The sequence below is a fragment of the Nicotiana tabacum genome, chromosome 21 (genome assembly GCF_000715075.1).
Source record: "Nicotiana tabacum cultivar K326 chromosome 21, ASM71507v2, whole genome shotgun sequence".
Taxonomy (NCBI): Eukaryota; Viridiplantae; Streptophyta; class Magnoliopsida; order Solanales; family Solanaceae; genus Nicotiana; species Nicotiana tabacum.
This window is the reverse complement of record NC_134100.1, coordinates 86,187,991-86,193,990: the sequence shown is the minus strand read 5'-3', so window position 1 is coordinate 86,193,990 and position 6,000 is coordinate 86,187,991. Positions and strand designations below refer to the sequence as shown.

At 30.8% G+C, this 6,000-nt stretch overlaps 1 non-coding gene across 1 annotated transcript; it reads right to left on the bottom strand.

The window, feature by feature from the left end:
• Positions 1 to 3,752: 3,752 nt before the first annotated feature.
• Positions 3,753 to 3,833, bottom strand: TRNAL-CAG (transfer RNA leucine (anticodon CAG)). The gene has a single exon. It is a non-coding gene; the product is annotated as a tRNA-Leu (tRNA).
• Between the last annotated feature and the right edge of the window lie 2,167 nt (positions 3,834 to 6,000).

Genomic DNA, 6,000 nt, shown 5'->3' with positions numbered 1-6,000 from the left:
ATGAAATTTTTCTAGTGCAAACTGGGGCAGAAAAATTTTATTCGTTTGTTTGTTTTGGTGTCTGAGTAGGTTTTACCTCGAGGCACAGGGTTCGAGATGACCAAAAGAAGAAGTCTCAATTCAGAATAAAAGAAAAGAAAAAACAAGTGAATCCAAAATGCAAAAGCAATTGAAAAGATGTGGAATGCTCAAGACATGACTGAAGCCACGAGCATTGGAGTCTCGTTTTGATTAGAAGAAGCTATAGAAAATTGAACTAGAACCTACAGCTAGCGAGCATCAAGGTTTAGATCAGAGTCTGCATGAAGAACCAGTCAAGACTCAAGATCAAGTTTCTGAAGACTCATAGATATGAATCTTGTAACTCATAACTAATAGGCTTGTTTAGTTTCTTTTTTATTTTGATATAATAGCAGGACCGCAGACCGGAGCTTCGACGGAACCTCACTCGACTCCTCAACTCATCATTACACCAGTCTCTTTGAACTACACGCGACCCGATTCCCTTATAACCCGGGATATGTAGGCTGTCCAAAACCAAGACTCGGTTGCACCCTATCTTTTATTTCTTTTCCTTTTGAATAATGGTTTGGTAAAATATTAGTCACACCGCTCACCGAGTCTTTGCCTAAAAACTCTTCATGTTTTCAAGCAAAGAGGGGCAGCTGTGAGCACCTACTTTTTGACTATATTTAAATTTTTATCACCTTCTACTATGTAAATATTTTCAGAAATTTAATATATATATTTTTAGCTTTGTTATATTTTTTTTATATAGGGTAAAAATTAATAATAATTTAAAAGGTCAATTATTAATATTAGTATTTTTTTCTTTATTTTAAAATAAAATAAATTAAAAAAACCGAAAATAAATAAAAATTTATTATTATTATTATTTTATTTTATTTTAAATTGCGGATGGGAATTAAAAAATAGTAAAAGTAGAAATATAAAATTAAAAACTAAAAGTAAAAGTAGGTAGAAATTGTTTAATAATAAAAAAAAAAGTGGAAAATTAAAAAACTAAAAGTAAAAGAATGTGAAAATTTAAAAAAATGAAAAGTAAAATAAAGTTGGAATTAAAAAATAAAAGTAAGGCTCTCTGATTTTTTTTAATAAAAAGTAAAAGTAAGTGAAAAATTAAAAAAAGAAAAGTAAAATAAGTGGGAAATAAAAAAAGAAAAGTAAAAAAGCGGGATTTTAAATATATTAAAATTAAAAAAAGTGAGAAATTAAAAAATAAAAGTAAAGAAAAGTGGGGAATAATTTTTTTAAAAAAATAAGAAAAATCGGAAGTGGAAATTCTTTTTAATTAAAAAATAAAAAATAAAAATAAAAAAAATCTGAAAATTCCGAAAATATTTCTATAAATAGAAGAGAAATGTGAAGAAAATAAAAGAGGAGAGAAGGAGAAAAAAAAGAGGGAGGAGGGAATTGAGAGAAATTTATTTTTTCTTCTTCTAGGATAAGGGAATTTCTAGTCGTGTCATTCTTTCTTCGGATTTCTTTCAAAAAATCCAGCAATTCATCACCTAAACTCCAGCCTCGAACCAACTGGAAACCAAGCTAAAAAGCACCACAAAAATGATACGTAAACCCCAACTTAAGTGCGTGTTTCACACAACTTGACTTCAACTTCGAATAATAATAAAAATAAGCATGTTATAAATCGCGGGTGCGTTTCACATGACGCGATTCGCAATATGTACAAAAATAAATGAGTGTGCGACATCGCGACTTGTTCAAATAAGTTTCATAAATTATTAAAGCGGTTAAAAGTTAAAAATACACAATAAGTTTTAAGTATGTATTAAATCAGATAATTAGGTAAATCATTAATAGTTGAGCGACCGTGCTAAAACCACGGAACTCGGGAGTGCCTCACACCTTCTCCTGGGTTAACAGAATTTCTTACTCGGTCTTCTGTATTCGCAGATCACAAAAATAGAGTCACATTTCCTCGATTTGGGATTTAAAATAAACCGGTGACTTGGGACACCATAAATTATTCCAAGTGGCGACTCTGACTGAAACAAATAATCCCATTTCGAATAATGTCACTTTAATTGGAAAAACTCCCCTATTCCCTACCCCCTCGGAAAAAAGGAGGTGTGACAAGCTCCTATATAACTTCGTTGTAACTTATCTATAATTTCTCTCGGACATTGTTCTGGAATTGGCAATGTTAATTGATGTTCCATGAGTTCCATGCTGTCATCGCTCCCAGTGCTAAGTATCTCATTGTATTCTTCTTCTTCTTCCCTAGTGGTTAATTTTTCAAAATAAAGATTTCTTCTTTCTGAATTAGTCCAATCTCTGAATAATATGGAAATCTCTAGGTTGTCCTCCGCTAATGAATGTCTATGATCTTCGATTTGAAATCTTGCCGCGCTAAAAGCACTCTCCGTTGCTACTGATGATGCTTGAATAGCAAGGATATCTCATGCCATTATTGAAAGTGTTGAAAAAGTCTTGTCACGCTCCCTCCACCATGCCAAAAGTTGTTCGTTGCCTTCTCCATCTTTAATACTTTTCAATCCTTGAATAAGATAAGAATTAAGTTCATCATCAATAGAGGAATCAAAACCCGTTATATCATCCATATCTTCCCATAAAACTTCTACTCTAGACTTAGAAATAGAAGGAGCAGTTTCACCACCTGTTGTTTCCATAGATTTATATTTATCAAACATTGATCTAACATAAGAATATATGTTAGCTTGGCAGTCTTTGAGAGATGGTTGTTCATTTTCTTGAATTGCTAAATTCTCTTAAATTTTATGAATAAGTCCCTTTGCACCTCTTAATTTTAAAGATGGGTTAAGTATAGTAGAAATTAAATAAACTTGGGGAATAGGGAAAGAATACTTTTTAAATTTTAATCATTTCATTAATGGCCGGTGCATTAGTTGGATTAGTTTTATACTTACCAAATACAACAGAAATTCCACAAATATACCATAATATTTATGTAACAATAGGATAATATATACCAGAAAATTATTTTGTAGCATAATAAAATTTTTCTAAAATTTAGTAAGCAATTGGAGTCGTTGCCCAACGACTAGAATTCAAAAAAAAAAAAAAAAGGACGCGGGACAGGCGGGACGGGACGAAACGGGACGGGACAAACGGGACGAAATGGCCATCCCGTCACATCCTGTGTCCCGTTTAACATGGGCCCATCCCGTTTAGAATTAAGTGGGACGGGACGGGACGGGACGCGGGACGGAGCCGGGATGGGACGGACCCGTCCCGTCCCGTTGGACAGCCTTAGGTAAAACAGGAAAAAAATTGTCTTTCTCTTGATTTAGTATAGTTGACAAGTAAAAGTGAAAATATATTTTTAGTATAGTGGACAGAAGGAGTAATTGTTAACAAATAACTATTGAAATCTCAAACAATGAAATATACGACCAAATTTGTATTTCTCTTGATTTAGTATAGTTGACAAGTAAAAGTGAAAATATATTTTTAGTATAGTGGACAGAAGGAGTAATTGTTAACAAATAACTATTGAAATCTCAAACAATGAAATATACGACCAAATTTGTATTTCTCTTGATTTAGTATAGTTGACAAGTAAAAGTGAAAATATATTTTTAGTATAGTGGACGGAAGGAGTAATTGTTAACAAATAACTATTGAAATCTCAAACTATGAAATATAGTACCAAACTACAAGCAATATACATACATTTAAGAGAAAGACAGTCATTGTAGTTATGGAATAATACTGCAACAAAAATGTTTTGTCAAGAATGGGATTCGAACCCATGCCCTTTCGGACCAGTACCTGAAACTGGCGCCTTAGACCAACTCGGCCATCTTGACATTATGTCTTAAGCTGATCGTTCTTATTAAATATTCAAAACATTTCAAATTTGTAAGATGAACTTAAAATGCTGAGGCCACGAGTTTATCATTTATATGAGCTGAGATCCATCCCTGGTGATAGTTTTACATTGTCTTTGTTGAGACCCGAACTCTCCGAAAATGTTACCGTACTCATGTTATATCCTTCAAATATGTACTACTTTTAGAGGTTCGAATATACTTTCGGCAACATTTTTAAAGAGTTCAAACAACATACGCTGAGACCATACTAGGGCTCAAAGCATCCCATGCATATTATCATCAACATCCTCTTAAAATTGCCTAGTCAAAATGTGTATGGTCATCAGTTCACCCATTAAAGTGACTAAACCATTCAACATTAACAAAAGCGAGTCGTTGAGAATATAAGGTTAACCTGAAAAAAATAATTAACTTATATGTATTGACAGTGCAAAGCTTTTTAACACCTATCAAGCTAATTTAACCTTATCTCCAAGACATTGATTCACACTTGTTATAAACGGTTAAATGTGTGCTAATTACCTATTAAATAAGCTAATAGTAATATCTTTATACATTCGATCACAAAAGCTAAGCTCAAAAACAATAACTTCAATTGGCTCCCCAATGCAACAATTATTTACACCTAATTTCTATTACGGCAAAGGGCCAAATATATCCCTGTACATTCGAAAATGGTGTAAGAATATCCCATCGTTATACTATTGGGCTATATATACCCTTCCCGTCATACTTTGGAACAAATATACCCTTATTTTGGATGGAGTGCCACGTGTCAGCACCAGATGAAAACGACCCATTTTTTTTTACCCGATCCGTTTTAAAAAATCCACCACCCGACCCGTTTTAAAATTCAATTTTTTTAAAGCATATATTTTGTAAAAACTGAATTTTTTTTTGTAAAAACTGGGGAAAAAAAATTGCAAAATATATATTTTTAAGTCTTTTCAGTTTTTTTAAAGTATTTGTTTTGTAAAAACTGGAAAAAAAAATATTTTTTTTAAAAATGCTTTAAAAACTGAAAAAAATATATTCTGTAAAAACTGAAAAAAAAAAAAGGAATTTGCAAACTATATATTTTTAAGTCTTTTCAGTTTTTTAAAGTATTTTTTTTGTAAAAACTAAAAAAAAATATTTTTTTTTGACACTTGACAATTGACATGTTACAGCTTTGCCATTTTATATGTTTTTTTCTTTTTACAAAAAACTTTGCCATTTTCGTTTGTTAAATATTTATACGCACACAATACTTACAAAACAAATACTTTAAAAAACTGAAAAGACTTAAAAATATATATTTTACAAATTCTTTTTTTTTTCAGTTTTTACAGAATATATATTTTTTCAGTTTTTAAAGTATTTTTTAAAAAAATATTTTTTTTCCAGTTTTTACAAAAAAGAATACTTTAAAAAAACTGAAAAGACTTAAAAATATATATTTTGTAAATTTCTTTTTTTTTTTTTTTTTACAGTTTTTACAAAATATATGCTTTGAAAAAACTGAATTTTAAAATGGGTCGGTGGTGGATTTTTTAAAACGAATCGGGTAAAAAAAAAATGGGTCGTTTTCATCTGGTGCTGACATATGACACTTCATCCAAAATAAGGGTATATTTGTTCCAAAGTATGACGTGAAGGGTATATAAATAGTCCAATAGTATAACGAATGGTATTCTTAGACCATTTTAGAAAATACAGAGGTACATTTGGCCCTTTGCCGTTTTTATTATATATAAGAGAGAAGAGGAGGTCGAGCAAGGGTATTATGGTCATTTTAAAAATATAGCTGCATTGTTTGTTGTATAGTAGGCTCAAAAGCTTGGTTGTAGCCTATAGGTTCCTAGTGACCGGAAAAAACAAAAGCAATGTGGCAAGCTATTGAATTCTTCTTCAACCTTAACTTGGTTCTTTAAATGCACTACTGGACTACTATTATTACATTTTCGTTTGTTTGAAAGTAGATTACTTCTCTGTTCTCACTTTCCCTGTTTAAAAAATATATTTTTTAATAAGTATTTTTAACTAGAAAATTATCTATTAGGTAATTTTATAATTTAAACGTTCATTTGATTAAAAACATACTATGGTAACATACATTTATATATAATAGTTTTATTATCTCTTTAAGAAAAATTATTTCATT